Genomic DNA, 20,494 nt, shown 5'->3' on the forward strand with positions numbered 1-20,494 from the left:
GTAGTTTTGGAATTGTTAGTTAGATTACTTGTTGGTTATCACTGCATTGTCGGAACTAGAAGCACAAGCATTTCGCTACACTCGCATTAACATCTGCTAACCATGTGTATGTGACAAATAAAATTTGATTTGATTTGATTTTTAAGCAAGCTTATACTGGCTACAGCATCTCAAAATGGACAAACAGTACTATTGCCGCTTTTTTCTCATTTTTACAAGCGAAGTTCTTTTAAGGGAATATGTGAGCAAACTACAGTATTTTGGTTCGGCTAGCCGAGTTTAGCAAGCCGCCAGCTGAACAGAGGCACGCTGACGTCTTCAGGCACATACTTGGAAATGAAACTGCTGAAAAACTGCTGATGTTGGTGATGGTGATGGTTTTCTGTTCTCACTGTGTTGAAAGTAAGGCCGTGTCCGAAATCAGTCTTGCATACTATAGGTGTCAAGCCTGCTCCCGCTCCTCATCTCTGGCTCTCGAGGGCGCCAGGCTGCCCATCATTACGCACACCTGTCACCATCATTATGCGCATCAGTGCTCGGAGGACTCACCTGGACTCCATTACCTTGTTGATTGCCCCTCCTATATCTGTCTGTTCCCTGGTTAGATCCCTGTATCAGCATTATTGTCGTTTTTGTTTTCCCTGTCCAGACACTGCCCGTATTCTGTTCCTGTCTGTGTTTCATTTAAATGTTTCACTCCCTGTACTTGCTTCTCGTCTCTAGTGGCTGTCCTCACAATAGGCTACTTACTAAAACTTGAAATACTGTGTACTAAATTGTACTACATACTATTTATAATGTACTGTTTAGTAGGAATGTATGCGCTAAGCAACACATAACACACTAGGCTCACCCATACTGACAATGTGTCACCTGAAGCACAATTGCGTTTCTGTTGTTTCCCACCATTCCTTAATTTGATCAGCTCTTAACAACTATTAATCAGCTGTTGGGGTATGGAAAGATGATTTTCTACCTCAATAGCATGCAGGGAATTCTATTACATGAAAAGCCTAAATTATATTTGACATCCTAGCATTTAAATCAAGGTCAATTTTCACAATTTCACATACTAAAAAATGTTATATTTTCACTTACCCAAGTATAGAACCCAAGTATAGGTATTCGGACAAGACCTAAGACCTTTTTAGGTAACCGGTATACAGTATACGTGTCCTTGACAAGAGGAATGAAAGCTGACAGGCCACCGCAGGCTCCACTAACCTGTAAACTATTACTGCTGTCAATCTCAATGCACATGGCTCCACAAGCCACAGCTGGTGGACAGGCTTCCATTTCAAGGTAGCGATTAAGTCCCTTGTATTTCACCTGACACCAACTGCTGCTATCAGTGATTGAATGATTAAAACTAAGGTTCCCTTTGACAAGCCTGTCAGAGCAGATAGGCAGGTCCAAAAGGGTTTTCCAAGACAATACCCTTTATGCCTTTGACTCAAGACGGCATCTGATGTTGTGTTTTTCACACTGTTGGGTTTTGTTTGATCTAATCAATTTTAAATTCAGACTCAATTATTTAAACTGTGCATGTCATGCTACAGGGATACCTTTTTTTCTTGGTTATATTGTTTGTAACACAGATCAATCTAGACTACAGTTTTCTCTTTTTCTAAATTCAATATAAACAATCTCAGGTATAGTTTGACCTTGGTATCTCGGCCCTCATTCACTGATGACACCAACTGTTCAGCTAATGCTGAGGGCAGTAAGCCAGTGTCCTGGGGCTAGCGCAAATCATGTTGGCCGAGGTTGTTGTATCTCTAGCCAATGGGAAATTGTCCCATGTCCCGAGATTAGTGTGAAGCACAACCCTAACTACTAACAGCCGCGAGAGAATCACAAACTCACTTTACTAACAGCTATGAGCAAATAATAAACTCAATTTACTAACAGCCATGAGCAAATACAAACTCACTTTACTAACGACCATGAGAGGATAGTAAAAACTCACTTTACTAACGACCATGAGAGGATAGTAAACTCACTTTACTAACGACCATGAGAGGATAGTAAACTCACTTTACTAACGACCATGAGAGGATAGTAAACTCACTTTACTAACGACCATGAGAGGATAGTAAACTCACTTTACTAACGACCATGAGAGGATAGTAAACTCACTTTACTAACGACCATGAGAGGATAGTAAACTCACTTTCCTTGTGTTTGTGACTGGAAGCTCCTGCATTCTAAGAAATCTATTGAACACAACCCTGGCCTGAACGTAAACAGTCACAAGACTATTTCACACTGATAAAGATCATCAATAACGCAGCAGCTCCTATCAGTCCAGTCTGGCGTAGCAGAAATGTATCATTGCACTTTCAGACAGTATATATGCCGTATCGGCCTCACAATGAATCACTCAATGAGGCTTGTTCAAACGTGATTTATATAGGATTTCACAGGCAATCATTCACAAATGGTATTTTAACCATCTTATAAAACAGGGAATAATCTCAAGAAGAAGCAGCAGTAAATTGAACTGTCAAAACAAAATATGGGAGGTAGTTTATCAGAGACCACAATGTGACTACCAATGTTCCCTATTTGTCTGGGCTTTGAATTTCCCCTTCCATTGAACAGCAGAGAATTTCTCTTCATGTCATGTTGCTCTAGTGTGTGATGCTGGCTGTTGCATGCTGGGTAATAAGGAAAGGGAAAACTCAGGTGAGGTCAGAAATTCAATTCTGCACTTGAAGAAATAGCTCAGACTTATTAGATAAAAATGTCTGACTGGCCTGGAAATAGTCTTCAGATGCTGATATTATGGCATTGGTTTATGGTTGAGAACAATACATGTGTTTACCCTCTATTTCCTCAGGGTTGGAGGATAATTTACAGAAAAGGTTTTACCAAACAGGGGATCAATAGATTGCCTACACAGCCTCAAGCTGTCTGGCCTTGATTGCAGCTGGGCACAGTTAAATCATCATTTAACCCTTATATTAAATCTTTGTATAGAACCAAACGTTCATAATATGCAGTATATCTGATAAAAATTGCCAATTATAGAGGGCTCTAACGAAACAGTATTTTTTATCTAACAATGCCTGAGAAATCAGAACTTTGCCTGAGAAATCAGAGCGTCCAGACATTCTGTTTGTGTAGGGGCCATCTGTTGGCTGAGAGAAGGTGAGAGACTCTCAGGTCCTCAGCAGGCTGTCGAGTGGGCAAGGCCTGATTGGTCTATTTTGATGCTGATGGTGTACCAGCAGGATTTTGATGGCACCTGGGCTCTCACCAACCACTTACTGCATGATTTCAATCAATCAAGGGTGCCGGTGCACTGCCCAGGTTGCTAAGATTTGACTCTGACTGCATGGGATCATTATGTTCTTTTTTAGAATGTGTGATTCACTCATGCTAGAAAATCGTCTCATCTGTTCAAAATGAGGCAATTATTGCCTGCAACGGCTAAACTTGGTGATAATAAGGCCATTACGTATAACATGATTAGGTGCAGTTATTACTTGCAAGTGCAAAACATGGACGCAATAAAAAATGTGCACATTGTGCTTTTATGATGAAGGTTTCGTGAGCAGACCAGACAATGTGTCCCTAACAATCTCAGCCACACACACAGTGGAGAGCGGCTTCCTCCCTCTCCTCTCCACATTGACAAAGCCGCCCACATACTGTAGAGTTCCTGCACAGCTCAGCTTGATGTTTCATCATGTGCCTTTTCCTTATGTGACATGTAGCATGGGAAGTCTGAGAAAGGAGAGGCAGGCTGACAGTGTGAGTAAGGAGGGTGAGTGTTCCACACAAAAAACCTTTTGTCCTGTCATCGCTGGTATGGGGGAGCATGTGAATGAACTGTTGAGCTTGGGTACCATGGCTCAGCTGAATCTAGTTTACCAGAGTGTTATATTTGCAAAACAAGAACAGTTTTGATCAGAAAGAAACGTACCATCCCTGGTACAAGGAGCAATAAGGGAAAATCTATTATAATCTATGTAAAGAATGTATACGAGTTCAAATATTTTTTTTACTTCAAACAGAAAATCCAACTAATGATCCTGTGAAATATAATTCAGATGAGTGCAAAATCTCTATGAAGACACATGTTATAGTCTTCTGAATCTACTACATCTAGCCTTAGTGCAACAAATGAACACATGCATGTAACTTCCTGTACTTGATGCATTCACTTTACTGGCCAAAGCCAGATCCAGAGTGAGAGATTGGAAAGCAATAGCATTTCATTTGTGTTTCATCTGTTTCCTGGTCTACAGTCCTGTGCTAGTCTTTCCCAGTAGGTCGGCCTCACTATAAAAGTGTGATGGGATGTTGATATATTTGAATCCCAGTCTAATTATTTATGCCTGACAATTGTGACACCATGACCTTTTTATTATTAAAAAAATGTTTGGAACTCAGTCTGGGTCTCAACTTACTGTTGAGAGTTAGAGTAGTGGAAAATGCATGGTGAAATTTCAACATTTGGTTGTGCATCAGCAGTTTTTCTCATTAAATCAGTCACTGACAGTCACTCAATTAGCCATGTCTTTAAAAACTTTGTAGATTGGTAAATTAGTCTAGCAGCCAGCTATCTAAATGTATAATAATCTTGGTCGAATTACCGACCCAGGGGCCCACACTGATATCACTCAGATATCATATTAAAAATTAAAAAATGTCTCTCCACCCTATGGCAAAACGAGTAGAATTACATGAAATTAGTTATAAAATTGCTAAATCTTTTCTCTGCAAAATGTGTAGAATTGCAACAAAATTGCTTTTAAAACTCTAAACTTTTCTCTCTGCTGTCAAGATTATAGGCTAGTGCAAAAACAAGTATTTGTCTGTTGACAGAGACAGCCATACAACCAGGTACCCATGTCCATTCTTCTTCACCTACACATTCTGGTAACAATGACTGCGGCAACCTCTCAGAATGAAAAAAGCAACAGATCTATTATTGTGGGTTGTCTGTTATCAAAATCATCTCTGGTTATTGTATCGTCAAGTAACACAAAAATCATATACCACTGCATTTTTGACAAATGAAAAGCATGTGAATTGTAGAAGTGATGTTGACCACCACCATTCTCAGTGCTAATTTAGAACTTAATTAAAGACAACAACTGTGTTTAGAAACTCATCCCAGCGCCACTGGCCACAGACAGAGGTATTGATCCCTCTTTGATCCAGCTCATATACTACATCAAAGTGGAGCTCAAATGAAAAGAGAAAAAAATATATATTTGCCACCCCTCCCTCTGCTCTTCCTTGCATACTGACGACGGAGCAGAGTGTAGACTGTGGCTATGCACCTCCACACTGTCACCTAGTTGGTCACTGTCACCCGTCCACTGTGAAATCCTCCCATATCTTCCTGGCACTAATGTAAATTCCATGAAAAGAACAGAAGAGTTAAACATGATTTTTCAGCCTAATAGAACAGAGGGATACTCTAACACATACACAACCATTACAATCACAGTTCTGTTGTAATGAATACTCAGGGAGAAAAAGGTGTAGATTCACACATAGAGTGCAGCAGACATTTATTAAGCCTTCACAGAAGACAGGAATCACAGTCACAGGCAGGCAAAGGTCAAACACAGGCAGGCAAAGGTCAAACACAGGTAGGCAGTCAAAAACAAACAATAGCTCACAACCATACAAACAGAAGGAACTGAACTAAATAGGGAGCTGATGAGACCAGGTGAGAAATGAACACAGGTGAAATCAATTAACACAAAGGAAAGACAGGGCTGCGTTCCAGAACACAAAGAAAAAGAACACAAGGTTGACTAAGAAAATAAAATCATCTTAGGTAGACAGATGGTTTCAAATGAAAACAATGACATTTTAGGGAATTATATTTGACCATCTAGGCTATTTCCAGGAAATACGTGGGAAATCTCAGGCAGGTGTGAAAGAAAGAGGAGTTGAGGAGGTGAGAGGTACTGTAAGACTGCATAATACAGATGAAGAGACTTTAAAACAAGGTGAAAATTAACATTCTGTGGTGATTACTGTAACTGTGGGAAGAGATTCAGAGATTATGAACTTCATGACAAAATGTGATTATTCGATCTGATAGACTATGGCGGAATATGTTATACTTGAGTCAATAGGTGTGTTTTTGTTCTTTACCCTATAGTAGCTTCCCGGGAACAAAATGCAGGTTGGCGTTTATTGTCATGAATCTTGCCCTGGAGGCAGAACTGAGCGAGTTCCGCTAGCTGCAAAGTAAAAACTGGCTACATTGTAAAATGGATGAAAACAAAAGTTAGCTTTTTGGTTTTAATTTAAGGCTGGGGTTAGGCATAATGGTTAGCAGTGTTTTAAGGTTAGGGTTAAGATTAGGGTTGGGTTTAAAATAAGATTTTATGACTTTGTGGCAATGCCAGCTTGTGACAACTATGCAGAACTGCCTCCAGAACAAGATTCATTGGGAAAAATACTAACCGCTGAACATTTTTACTTTTTAGTCATCTAGCAGATGATCTTATCCAGAGCAACATACAGTTAGTGCATTCATCTTAAGATAGATAGGTGGGACAACCACATATCACGGGCATAGAACGTATATTTTTCCTCAATAACGTAGCTATCAATAGTTTGATGGCACAAGCAGGGAGCCCAGGAAACAGCGAGTTGCAGTAGTCCAAACGGGAGAGGATTGAATTAGGATCTGCACCGCTTCCTGTGTAAGGTAGGGTCGTACTCTACGGATGTTGTAGAGCATGAACCTGTAGGAGCGGGTCACTGCTTTGGTATTTGCAGAGAACGACAGTGTGTTGTCCAGGGTCACGCCAAGGTTATTTGCACTCTGGGAGGCAACCATACGAGGCTACATCATAGTATACATACAGTGATAAAACACATGTATTTTTTGCATCCTTGTGTTGCAGAAAATGTCATGGCGCTGGAGAGACAAAGAGGGAAGAAGAGTTTGAGAAAAAGTCAGATAGAGACAGGAAGACAAAGAGAGGGAGAGAGACAGGAAGACAGAGAGAGAGAGAGAGAGAGAGAGAGAGAGAGAGAGAGAGAGAGAGAGAGAGAGAGAGAGAGAGGGGAGAGAGAGAGAGAGATTCTCACATTCAAAATAACTTCTAAGATGTCTAGCATCTGACATGCTGTTTGGAATTGCGTTAAACTGCTATCTATTTTTCATCACATCCTGATGTTGATGTTTCTTAACATCTGTTTAGAGGTGTGTGTCTGATCTATGGTAATAAAGATATCATGCAGGGAGGATGTGAGATGCTTTGATGCGTCAGTCACTTCCTGTCTGTGTTAGAGATGTTAGGCTTACTCAGGGCTTTTACTGAGAACAGACCTGGGTTGTATCCCAAAATGGCAATATATTCACTACATAGTGCACTACTTTTGACTAGGACCCATAGGAAATAGTGTGCTATTTGGGACATAGCCCTAAACTGTGCCACATCTTCTATTTTTTTCTTCTCACATTCTATAATTAGGAATGAACATTTCAAATGGGCAGAGCTCTAGGGACGGTCCTAGGCTTCTCTCTGGACCATGTGCCAGTGGATGGGAGGGGTGGGAGGAAGTAACTTGTTATCAAATACTTTACTGTGGGATAATGTCATCCACAAGACAATAAAATATAATACCATTACATAACATGTTACATTTGACTTTGTTATATTGTATTAATAAGACCATACAGTATAAGTAATGCTATGAATATGATCATGATGAGTAATGCTGTGTCTTTCAGACTTTTCACTGACAGCCTACTTTAGCCCAATCCTCTTTACTGAACACAGTATAGCCATAATTCACATGAGCACTATTCAGCAGACCAATCTCATATAAGTGTTTCTGTTTTACAGATATCCATGCATACGCACACAAATCCTTTCAGGGCTATTGTCACATGTATAATTGGCTCTCAACACAGATAAATAATGTCTGTAGTCGTCCATTAGTCACACTTTGCCTCATGACAAAGGAGATCATCAGCAAAGCAATTTGCTGCATAATGAGACAGACTTCTTCATCTATCATTATTCCTTTTTTGGGGGGGATTTTAATGTGAATGTGAAGATCACGTATAGTTTTCTAAGTGAAAAGCAGCATCAACACCCATATTAAACACATTTGATTGTAGTACTGATGGAGCAGAGGCAATGCATCAACATCTATTTACAATCTAACATGTAACACAAGTGTTCGATACACCAATCGTAATATGAATTGAATACTGTCTACTTTATTTCCTGTCTTCCACTTCACAAATGACCTGTGACTCCCAAGTGTGAGAGGTGGTAATCACCTGCCAATTGTTTCCATTTTCTCTGTTGACTAAGGTAAATATAACAACTCCCATAATGTAATACATATTTAATGATAAGTTAGTCTTTCATGCCAGTGAGCGAGAGAGTCCTCCAGGAAGACAGTCAAAATGCATTTTGGTCCAGTCCGTACTGAAGACTGCTAATAAAGAGGATGCAGTGTGGATATTTCAGATGTGCCAGTTATGACTGCCATCCAGAAAGAGGTATCAGGGATGGATGAATGATTGGTAGCGTGCAGGAAAGGTCTTGGGCTCCACCAAGTGGCACCACCAGCACCTCACACACTGCTGCATGTTGTAGGCTACATGTAATGATTGTTGAAGAATATGATGCCTCTTTTGCTATCTCATTTGTTGTAATGGGGTTATTTACAGCTAGTAAGGAATCTCTCTCTCTCTCTCTCTCTCTCTCTCTCTGCACTATTTACAACACTATTTCAATATAAGGAATGTCTCACTGTTTCGAACCATGAAGGAAAGGTTGCCTGAAACCCGAATAGTTCACAGAAAATTCTACAGCTTTTCTTACTTTCAAATGACAGTAATTCAATAAACATGGCTCTAAAGAGGACTCATCACTGAGTACTTAACATGGTCCTTTCACACCAGAACAGTCGTGAAGAACGCTCGGTGTTGCCTTTTCTCTCTCAGGAGGCTGAAATGATTTGGCATGGCCCCTCAGATCACGAAGGAACTTTTACAGCTGCAGCATCGAGAGCATCCTAACTTGTTGTATCACTGTCTGTTATGGCAACTCCAGCACCCTCGATTGGAAATCCCTACAGAGGGTGGTGCGGACAGCCGAGAGCATCACTGGGGGTGAGTTTCCAGCCACCGGAGACATGGACTGTTCTCCATACTCCTGTCTGGCAGACGGTACCAGTGCATCAAGGCTCAGACCAACAGACTCCTCAACAGATTCTATGCATTGGCCATAAGACCTCAAACAGGCAAAAAACAGGGGCACAACTATCACTGGGGGACATCCACATTCTGAAATTGCATTTTTATTCCACCCTCCAGTTTTATCATTGGAATGTGATACAAAATTGCCTGTTAGGACCATGCAGATGCCTCAGAGCGGTCAGGTAGGCTGTTTGGAGTGTTTATATATTATAAAAAATATATTAATTATGTCTCCCCTACTTCTAAAACCAAAGTTGTGCCCCTGCTAAAAGAAAAAACCTCTCTCCCTCTACAACAGACTATCCACACGGACTCTATACCCACCCACAGGTCTTTACACACTCACACCTTCACTTTTACTCTTACTCACACACACACACATAATTACATACACACACTCACATATACCCTCACTCACACACTCGTTACTGGCACCACACGCTTACACCCTCGCACCTACACTGCTGCTAAATGATTATTGATCAGATGTATTACTACCATTATGCTGCTCTTATTGATTATTGATCAGATGTATTACTACCATTATGCTGCTCTTATTGATTATTGATCAGATGTATTACTACCATTATGCTGCTCTTATTGATTATTGATCAGATGTATTACTACCATTATGCTGCTCTTATTGATTATTGATCAGATGTATTACTACCATTATGCTGCTCTTATTGATTATTGATCAGATGTATTACTACCATTATGCTGCTCTTATTGATTATTGATCAGATGTATTACTACCATTATGCTGCTCTTAATGATTATTGATCAGATGTATTACTACCATTATGCTGCTCTTATTGATTATTGATCAAATGTATTACTACCATTATGCTGCTCTTATTGATTATTGATCAGATGTATTACTACCATTATGCTGCTCTTATTGATTATTGATCAGATGTATTACTACCATTATGCTGCTCTTATTGATTATTGAGTGCCATTACCATTAGTGTCCATCTATTTATCCTGCTACTGGTCACTAATTACTCCTGTTTACATGTTGATATTACTATGAGTATATTATCATAGTATTGCTATATTCCTGCTTCCAGTCACTTTTCAGCACTGTTTACACTGCTGTATTGGTTGCTTTTATTGTTATTGTTTACCCTGCTACCTTTCTCCTAATCCCTGCCTACATGTACATACCTACCTCAAGTACTCCAGTATCCCTGCACATTGAACATTTGGTAGAGGCACTGACCCTGTACAGAGCTTACACTCTACTTTTATTTCTTCCTTTCTTGTTTCTTGTGTTTTTTATTTGCTATTTGTCAAACACTGCATCGTTGTAAAGTATTTCACTGTGCTTGTGACAAATAAAACTCGAAGCTTAATGCTACACATTCAGAAGCATTTTTGAGTCATTGCTACTTTCAATACAGCCAGAAGGCGCCACGCAGAGGTTTAGAAATGAATGTCCTCTTTATCATTTAAGTGTACGAGGCAAAATGAGCAATTCATTGATGGACACTAGGGGGCAGGCGAACATAGAAACAGGGGCGTCACGAATACAGTATGAACCTCTGAAATTGGTTGTTCTGTGTAATGTTATTCACTGTATATATATATATATATATATAAGGAGTACATTCTGTAAGCAAAATATACATACAGTAGGAGAACAAGTACATTCGGTCAGTTTTTCCCAATTAGATACTTTGCATTAAGTATTCAGTAAGTATTTCCCAATTAGATATTTCTGTATCATTATGATATATTGATACTGAATTAAATAGGTAGCTGATTGACAGTGATATCCCTACAGGATAAGTAACCTACTTTTAATCTTATAAAATAGATACAACTGAGGTCAACTGGAAGTATTCAGTTCTGCCAGCTTTCAATGTCAACTCTACTGTATGTCATGAAAACTAACACCAGGACAGTACTGTCAAGACTAATGACAGTGCTGCACTGAATGGACAATCTGTCTGAAAGAGTAATATGCTTCCAGTGATCATGTTAAAGGTTGTTGTCATGCTTAACTGAATACTCTAATATTCAGGTGGGTCAGTATCATTCAGTCAACCCAAGACCCACAAGTCACACATTGCACCAAGGATTTTGCTCTTCTAGTTCTTCAATTCTTGGTTACTTCTTGGTTGCAGAGGGCGATATGATTGGTTGTCGCAACCAGAAATGTCCTTGACTCATCGTTGTCACCGTTGTCAGGGGGAGCCAGCAGCAGTTGCTGCATGGCAATTTGTTATTCCTCCATCCCCAAGGATGTGGTGACATTGTTCAGTGTCACTTTGTGCATGTGGAATATCTATCTTAAGGTCAATACTCATTCGCAATTCACTGTGCTGTTGGAAACTGCAACCTGTTTCATTGGCTGGTATTTAAACCTGTAACAAATTATGAAGAAATTAAGGATTAACGTGATAGAAAATACATAGATAAATCATAATATGTTGTACCTATCATGGCTTACAAAGACAATGGGGATAACTGATACTGAACTCCCATGGACTCCTATTGTACATGTTATTCTACAGTGACCTTCGGAAAGTATTCAGACCCCTTGACTTTATCCTCATTTTGTTATGTTACAGCCTTATTAGAAAATGGATTAAATAAAATCAATCCCCCAGCAATCTACACACAATACTCCATAATGACAAAGTTAAAACAGGTTTTTAGAAAATTTTCAAATTCCTTATTTCATTCCTGATATGTTTCTACAACTTGATTGGAGTCCACCTGTGGCAAATTCATTTGATTTGACATGATTTGGAAAGTCACACACCTGTTTATATAAGGTCCCACAGTTGACATTGCATATCAGAGCAAAAACCAAGTCATGAGGTCGAAGGAATTGTCTGGTAGAACTCCGAGACAAGATTGTGTTGAGGCACAGATCTAGGGAAGGGTACCAAAAGTGTCTGCAGCATTGAAGGTTCGCAAGAACACAGTGCCCTCCATCATTTTTAAATTAAAGATGTTTGGAACCAAGGCTTTTCCTAGAGCTGGCCCCCTGGCCAAACTGAGCAATCAGGGGAGAAGGGCCTGGTCAGGGAGGTGATCTGTGGAGATGGGAGAAATTTCCAGAAGGACAACTATTGCTGCAGCACTCCACCATTCAGGCCTTTATGGTAGAGTGGCCAGACGGAGGCCACTCCTCAGTAAAAGGCACCTGACCATCCTCTTAGAATTTGCCAAAAGGCACCTAAAGAATCTCAGTCCATGATAAACAAGATTCTGGTATGATGAAACCAAGATTGAACTCTTTGGCCTGAAGCATCACTTCTGTAGGAAATCTGTCACCATTCCTATGGTGAAGCATGGTAGTGCCAGCATCATGCTGTCGGGATGTTTTTCAGTGGCAGGGACTTGGAGACTAGTCAGGATTGATGGAAAGATGAACAGAGCAAATCACAGAGAGATCCTTGATGAAAACCTGCTTTAGAGAGTCAGGACCTCAGACTAGGGCAAAGTTTCAACCTTCCAACAGGACAATGACCCTAAGTACCCAGCCAAGACAATGCAGGAGTGGCTTCGGGACAAGTCTCTGAATGTCCTTGAGCGGCCCAGCCAGAGCCCAGACTTGAACCTGATCGGACATTTATGAAGAGATCTGAAAATAGCTGTTCAGCAACGCTCCCCATCCAACCTGACAGAGCTTGAGAGTATCTACAGAGAAGAATGGGAAAAACTCCCCAAATACAGGTGTGCTATTCTTGTTGCGTCATGCCCAAGAAGATCGCTGCCAAAGGTGCTTCAACAAACTACAGCGCAAAGGGTCTGAATACTTATGTAAATGTCATATTTCTGTTTTTTATTTTGTAATAAATTACCAAAGATGTATAAAAACCTGTTTTTGCTTTGTCATTATGGGGTATTGTGTGTAGATTGATGAGGGAAAATAACTATTTAATACATTTTATAATAAGTCTGTAACTAGCAAAATGTGGAAAAAGTCAAGGGGTCTGGATATTTTCCGAAGGCACTGTATATGGTGACATGTTGGGTAAATTTGCTGTTTTCCTCAGTCAATACTACCTTGAACCAATTAGTCGCTCATTCTACCGAGCATATGTAAACCAGTGCTCAGTAGCTCATTACTGTAATTTGCCTTTGCACTGTGTGGTGTGAATAGACACCCATTACTACCAAATGAGGGCCAATTGCACATTATCCAGTGTGATTAATGTACTGATTTAGCCAAAGTAGCTGTATAACAACAGATGGCAGCGAAGGTCACGGAAGAACCATTAGGATGGATTCAGCAGGACGACAAAACGAGAGAAAAATAGACTGTGTTCCACTTCAGAGCTTTGAACACTGGCAGAGCCACACAGCTGTCATCATGGTCACAATCTGACTCTGATTATGAGGTATTTCCACTATGTCTAGGAATAAATAATTAATGACAAGTCAGAATATTTTAAGACAGTTTTTTTTAGTAATGTCACAAAAAAAGGCTTGATGAAAAAGCATTTAACATTTTCTGATCATAACTTTGGCCTATGTCAGAAAGTGGCTACAACACAGTGGATTCCAATGCAGATATTCATGCGTATTTGGTCATACATCATATGTGAATTTCATAAGGGCTTGTGGTTCGTGATCTGTGTAATAATACATAATGGTTGTCTATGCAGCATATATACTGCATAGCTGTCAGAAGTCATAATCTTCCTAGGCCGGTCGATGGAAGATGAGTCGCATCGCGTTTTCTAAGTCTAGAACCCAGAGAAAAAAATACAGCCCTCCTATTTTAAACTTGAAGTTTCTGTCCACAACTCTTTCCTACTCCACCTCTGTTAAATGTTGCATCAGCATGAACGGGGGCACAGACAGACGGAGAGAGAGTGAGAGAGATAGTGAGAGAGCTTGACCTGGGTTACTCTGGAGTGAAGTAGCTAGACCAACAGTAAAACTGTGTTCTCATAGTCACCGTGTTAGCCCTCCTCTGCATCTAAAACCTCAGATGAGAGGACGTTCATATGAAATGTACGTTTTAGTATAATGTTCTCACATTCAATCAAATACTGTAATTTCAAAGAAGGCAATGATGTTTCAATTTGAGATTGTCAACACTAGCCTGTGTGACCATTTGAAATGCAGATCCATCATCATTATGAATACAACAGGTACACTGATGTTTTACTGCAGTGTAAGGTAACTCATGTACTGTAGTAACCCATGCACAGCTGCAGTAGCCCAACTCTTAGTAGTAAATTCATGACAGTAACATGTTGACATGTGGCTGGTAGGAATACAGTACAGTATATTCCCTGAAAGCACTACATAGATCTACATAGATCAACAGGGTTAATCAGCACTACATAGATCAACAGGGTTAATTCATGTTGATAGATGCATCCCCAGAGTTACAGCAGGCTTTACTGAAGCAATACAGCTTTTTGAGATTATTCTAGAAATCAGCCGATATTGTTTACCAGGTAATCCATTTGAACAGCTGAAAAACAGATTAAAAAAATATATATTTTTATAGCCTAAACTGTGTCTTTGTTCATCTGGAAAAACTGAGAATCAGTGCACTATAAAGTAGGAATAGGGCCATAGATTATCCTAGCAAACCACCCCTACTGTGTGACAAATGACAGAAGCAGGATGTGGCTGCTCCAGCACAGCAGATACCATCTCTTGGAAAAAGCCCTACGGACCTTGTTAGAGAATATAATTAATGTGTAAAGTAAAGGTCATTTGGTATTTGTCAGGATAAATATTTGTTGTTCATTCAAATAAGAAGAACCTGTGTGGGCTTCATGGAGAAAAAATACAATTATTCTATGGGATAGAATGTATACAAGTCAATTTTCTTGCTGAATTACGACAAACTACAAAACGAATTGCTCTAGTCTATACTTATGTGAACAGGCAAAAAAGCTTATGATTTGACAAGCACAATAAATTGAACTGGTTAAGATATTACTGTATGTATTGTGAGATATTGTAATGGTATGATCAGAGACAACCAAGCTTTATGAAGAGACAACCATGCATTATGAAGAGACAACCAAGCATTATGAAGAGACAACCAAGCTTTATGAAGAGACAACCAAGCTTTACGAAGAGACAACCAAGTTTTACGAAGAGACAACCAAGCTTTACGAAGAGACAACCAAGCCTTACGAAGAGACAACCAAGCTTTACGAAGAGACACCATGCTTTATGAAGAGACAACCAAGGTTTATGAAGAGACAAACATGCTTTATGAAGAGACAACCAAGTTTTACGAAGAGACAACCAAGCTTTACGAAGAGACAACCATGCTTTACGAAGAGACACCATGCTTTATGAAGAGATAACCAAGCTTTATGAAGAGACAACTATGCTTTATGAAGAGACAACCAAGCTTTATGAAGAGACAACTATGCTTTATGAAGAGACAACCAAGCTTTATGAAGAGACAACCAAGCTTTATGAAGAGACAACCAAGCTTTACGACATGTCTCCTTATAATGGCGTTCACCACTGTGGAACCAAAAGAGTGGGAGGAGGAGTGTCCATTTTTGTTCATTTTCAGTTTTCAGTTCTTTGTAAGAGAGGACCTCATGCTTATATCTGATAACATTGATGTTGTTTTTTCATAGAAATTCCCTCCTGATTGTTTTATTTGGTGGTAAAAAGTGGTAATTGGAAGCATCTATCGGCCACCCGATTCGGACATTGGTATTTTTATTGATATCCTTGCATCACCCTTGGATTTGAATAATAATGGAGATAAAATGTGTTTTCTATTGGATGATTACAACATAAACGTATCTAAAAGTGAGAACCATTCACTGACATCAGATTTTCTGAATACTTTATACTCCAGCTATCTGTATCCCCTCATCAAAAGCCCACAGAGTGACCAGTTCATCTGTCATCCTTATTGATAATATTTTGACAAATGATTTGACTGTTGTGGCTTAAACAGGTTTACTTTATACTGACATTCCTGACCACTTTCCAATTTCCCACTTCTCTTTGGCAGCTGGATATTAACAGATGGGAATTATTAGTAGCATTGTGTAGAATATTTAACAAAAGTAATTGTGAGCGCTTTAAGATGTTGATTGACAGCTCTGTCAATTCTGTATTTCACCACTGCTTTCCCTTAGTTAAATCACATTAGAGAGCAGCAGATGGGTTCTGGAAACCTTGGTTTACAACTGGTCTCAAAAAATCTGCAGTTAAAAAAAAAAAGTTGTATAAAAAGTTTCTCACAAATCCCTCCCCTGAATTCTGCAAATGACAAAAAGTATACAATCAAATTCACTGACCTACTTTGGATATCCCAAAAATCTATATTTTACAAACAAATTCCTAGAATCCTGAAATAATATAAAGTCAAATTGGAAAACGTAATTTTAATTTTACCTTTATTTAACCAGGCAAGTCAGTTAAGAACATATTCTTATTTTCAATGACGGCCTGGGAACAGTGGGTTAACTGCCTGTTCAGGGGTAGAACGACAGCTCAGGGGTTTGAACTGGCAACCTTCCGGTTACTAGTCCAACACTCTAACCACTAGGCTACGCTGCCGCCCCAAAAAAATCATCAATCAACTGTTGAATATGAGGCATCTATAACTATCCCATCTCAAATTATTGTCGAAAATAAGACCTATAGTGATCCTGATGTTCTTTCATGTGAATTCAAAACAAATCAAATTATATTAGCTAAAAACAACAGGTGTAGACCTTACAGTGAACTGCTTACTTAAAAGCCATTAACCAACAATGCAGTTTAAAAAATATGAATAATAATAAGAAATAAAAAGAACAAGTAATTAAAGAGCATCAGTAAAATAACAACAGCGAGACTACAGTATATACAGGGGGTACCGGTACAGAGTCGATGTGCGGGGGCACCGGATAGTCGTGGTAATTGAGGTAAAATGTACATGTAGGTAGAGTAACTATGCATAGATAATAACACAGAGTAGCAGCGGCGGACAATGGAAATAGTCTGGGTAGCCATTTGATTAGATGTTCAGGAGTCTTATGGCTTGGGGGTAGAAGCTGTTTAGAAGTCTCTTGGACCTAGACTTGATGCTCCGGTACCGCTTGCCATGCGATAGTAGAGAGAACAGTCTATTACTAGGGTGGCTGGAGTCTTCAAACATTTTTAGGGTCTTCCTCTGACACCGCCTTGTATAAAGGTTCTGGATGGCAGGGTGCTTGGCCCCAGTGATGTACTGGGCCATACGCATCACCCTCTGTAATGCCTTGTGGTAAAAGGCCGAAAAGTTGCCATACCAGGCAGTGATGCAACCAGTAAGGATGCTCTCGATGGTGCAACTGTAGAACATTTTGAGGATTAGAGGACCCAGGCCATATCTTTTCTTGGTTTTGTCGCCCTAGTCACGACTTTCTTGGTTTGCTTGGACCATGTTCGTTTGTTGGTGATGTGGACACCAAGGAACTTGAAGCTCTCAACCTACAGCCACCTCTATGAGAATGGGGACATGCTAGGTCCTCCTTTTCCTGTAGTCCACAATCATCTCCTTTGTCTTGATCACGTTGAGGGAGAGGTAGTTGTTCTGGCACCACACCGCCAGGTCTCTGACAGATGTGTTGTTACCTACCCTCACCACCTGGGGGCAGCCCGTCAGGAAGTCCAGGATCCAGTTGCAGAGGGAGGTGTTTAATCCCAGGGTCCTTAGCTTATTGATGAGCTTTGAGGGCACTATGGTGTTGAACACTGAGCTGTAGTCAATGAACAGCATTCTCAAATAGGTGTTCCTTTTGTCCAGTTGGGAAAGGGCAGTGTGGACTGCAATGAGATTGCATCATCTGTGGAAGTGTTAGGGCGGTATGCAAATTGGAGTGGGTCTAGGGTTTCTGGGATAATGATGTTGATGTGAGTCATGACCAGCCTTTCAAAGCACTTCATGGCTACAGTCGTGAGTGCTACGGGTCAGCACTCATTTAGGCAGGTTACCTTTGTGTTCTTGGCCACAGACTCGGACAGAGAGAGGTTGAAAATGTCAGTGAAGACACTTGCCAGTTGGTCAGCGCATGCTTGCAGTTCACGTCCTGGTAATCCGTCTGTTTAAAGGTTTTACTCACATCGGCTGCGGAGAGTGTGATCACAAAGTTGTTGAGAACAGCTGGTGCTCTCATGCATGTTTCAGTGTTATTTGCCTCAAAGCAAAAAAGTAGTTTAGGTCGTCTGGTAGAATTGTGTCACTGGGAAGCTCTCTGCTGTGCTTCCCTTTGTAGTCTGTAATGGTTTGCAAGCTCTGCCACATCTGACGAGCGTCGAAGCCGGTGTAGTACGATTCGATCTTAGTCCTGTATTTATGCTTTGCCTATTTGATGGTTCTTCGGAGGTCATAGCGGGATTTCTTATATAGGATAGATTTTCCAAACTGAGGACGAGGGAAAGCTTTGTACAAGTCTCTGTGTGTAGAGTAAAGCTGGTCTAGAGTTTTTTTCCCTCTGGTTGCACATTTAACATGTTGACAGAAATTTGGTAAAACGGATTTAAGTGTCCTTGCATTAAAGTCCCCAGCCACTAGGAGTGCCGCCTCTGGATGAGTGTTTTCCTGTTTGCTTATGGCGGAATACAGCTTACTGAGTTCGGTCTTAGTGCCAGCATCTGTCTGTGGTGGTATGTAGACAGCTATGAGAAAATACAGATGAAAACTCTCTAGATAGATAGTGTGGTCTACAGCTTATCATGAGATACTCTACCTCAGGCGAGCAAAACCTCAAGACTTCCTTAGATATCATCCACCAGCTGTTGTTTACAAATATACATAGTCCGACCCCCCTTGTCTTACCAGATGCCGCTGTTCTATCCTGCCGATACAGCGTATAACCAGCCAGCTGTATGATGATAATGTTATCGCTCAGCCACAACTCCGTGAAGCATAAGATGTTACAGTTTTTATTGTCCCGTTGGTAGTTTAATCGGCCTCGTAGATCATCAATTTAATTTTCCAATGATTACATGTTAGCTAGTAGAACTGAAGGCAATGGGGGTTTATTCGATCGCCTACGGATTCCCAGAAGGCATCTCTTCACGCAAATGATGGGGATTTGGGGCTGTTCCCGGGAAAGCAGTACGTTCTTCACCTCAGGCTCGTTGGACTTGTTAAATGGGAAAAAAAGCTTCTGCAGTTCGTGGTGAGTAATCGCTGTTCTGATGTCTAGAAGTTATTTTCTGTCATAGGAGACGGTAGCAGTGACATTATTTCCAGAATAAGTTTTAAAAATAAGTTACCAACAACACAAAAAAAACTAACAAAAGTTCACAGTTGTTAGGAGCATGTAAAACGTCAGCCATCTTCTTCGGCGCCATGATACGTTCATTTCAAGTTTTTAATTGTGAATAACTTTTTTATAACTTTTTTATAACTTTTTTTGTGAATGTCAAAGAAAATAGATAAAACTGATGGAAATCCTTTGGATTACATTAAGGCATATTTCCCTTCTCTGCATCAGTTTGATCCTCCTGGTGTAATGGAAGTGATGGAGGTAATTGGTAGCTTAAAGATATCAGCAGCAGGTCATGATGAGATTGGTGCCTCTCGATTACTGAGATCTTCCTCGATTACTGAGCCTCAAAAGTATATCTTCACCAAATCAATGCAAACTGGTACTGTTCCTAAAGATATGAAAATTGCCAATGTTCCCCCTCTATAATTCTGGGGGTCCCAGATCTTTTACAAATTATCTGCCAATATCTGTACTGGCATGTTTTTCAAAATCCTAGTAAAATTGTTGTTTTAGAAAATGATCAACACTGTATTCTACGATCACCAATATGGTGAAAACTATTATGGTAAAAACTACATGCCTCTTTTATAACTTGTGGATAAAACCTTTACAGTCCTAACAAACAATGAATATGCTCTTTCTATCTTTTTAGATTTGCCAAAACATTGTCATCCCCAATAACTTCAAGCAAAGACTGGGGGTCAGCCTAATGAACCTAACTACTCAGTAAACTAGTACACATACATTACAGGTCATTTGTCATGAATACCAACCACACCTGCACACCCTTTTTGTGTTGCTGTTTTCATTTGGTTTTATCACTTGTTTTCTTTGGTGCAAATAAATAAATATGTTGAGGGAGGAGGCCTCTTCCAAAGCATCTTTACGTTCCATTTGATATAAATATATTTGTAATGTTACAACAAAGTCCTGCAGCATCAAAGACCTATACAGGCTTAGGATAGAAGAGAGCCGAGAAACCCCTCATACATACATAATGGAGCTAAAATGCAGTGGATTACACAGCCCTGAGGAGCTAACAAATTACAAGCCAATATATTGAGTGTATTTGGACTGCAGT

The sequence above is a fragment of the Oncorhynchus gorbuscha genome, linkage group LG22, assembly GCF_021184085.1.
Source record: "Oncorhynchus gorbuscha isolate QuinsamMale2020 ecotype Even-year linkage group LG22, OgorEven_v1.0, whole genome shotgun sequence".
Lineage (NCBI taxonomy): Eukaryota > Metazoa > Chordata > Actinopteri > Salmoniformes > Salmonidae > Oncorhynchus > Oncorhynchus gorbuscha.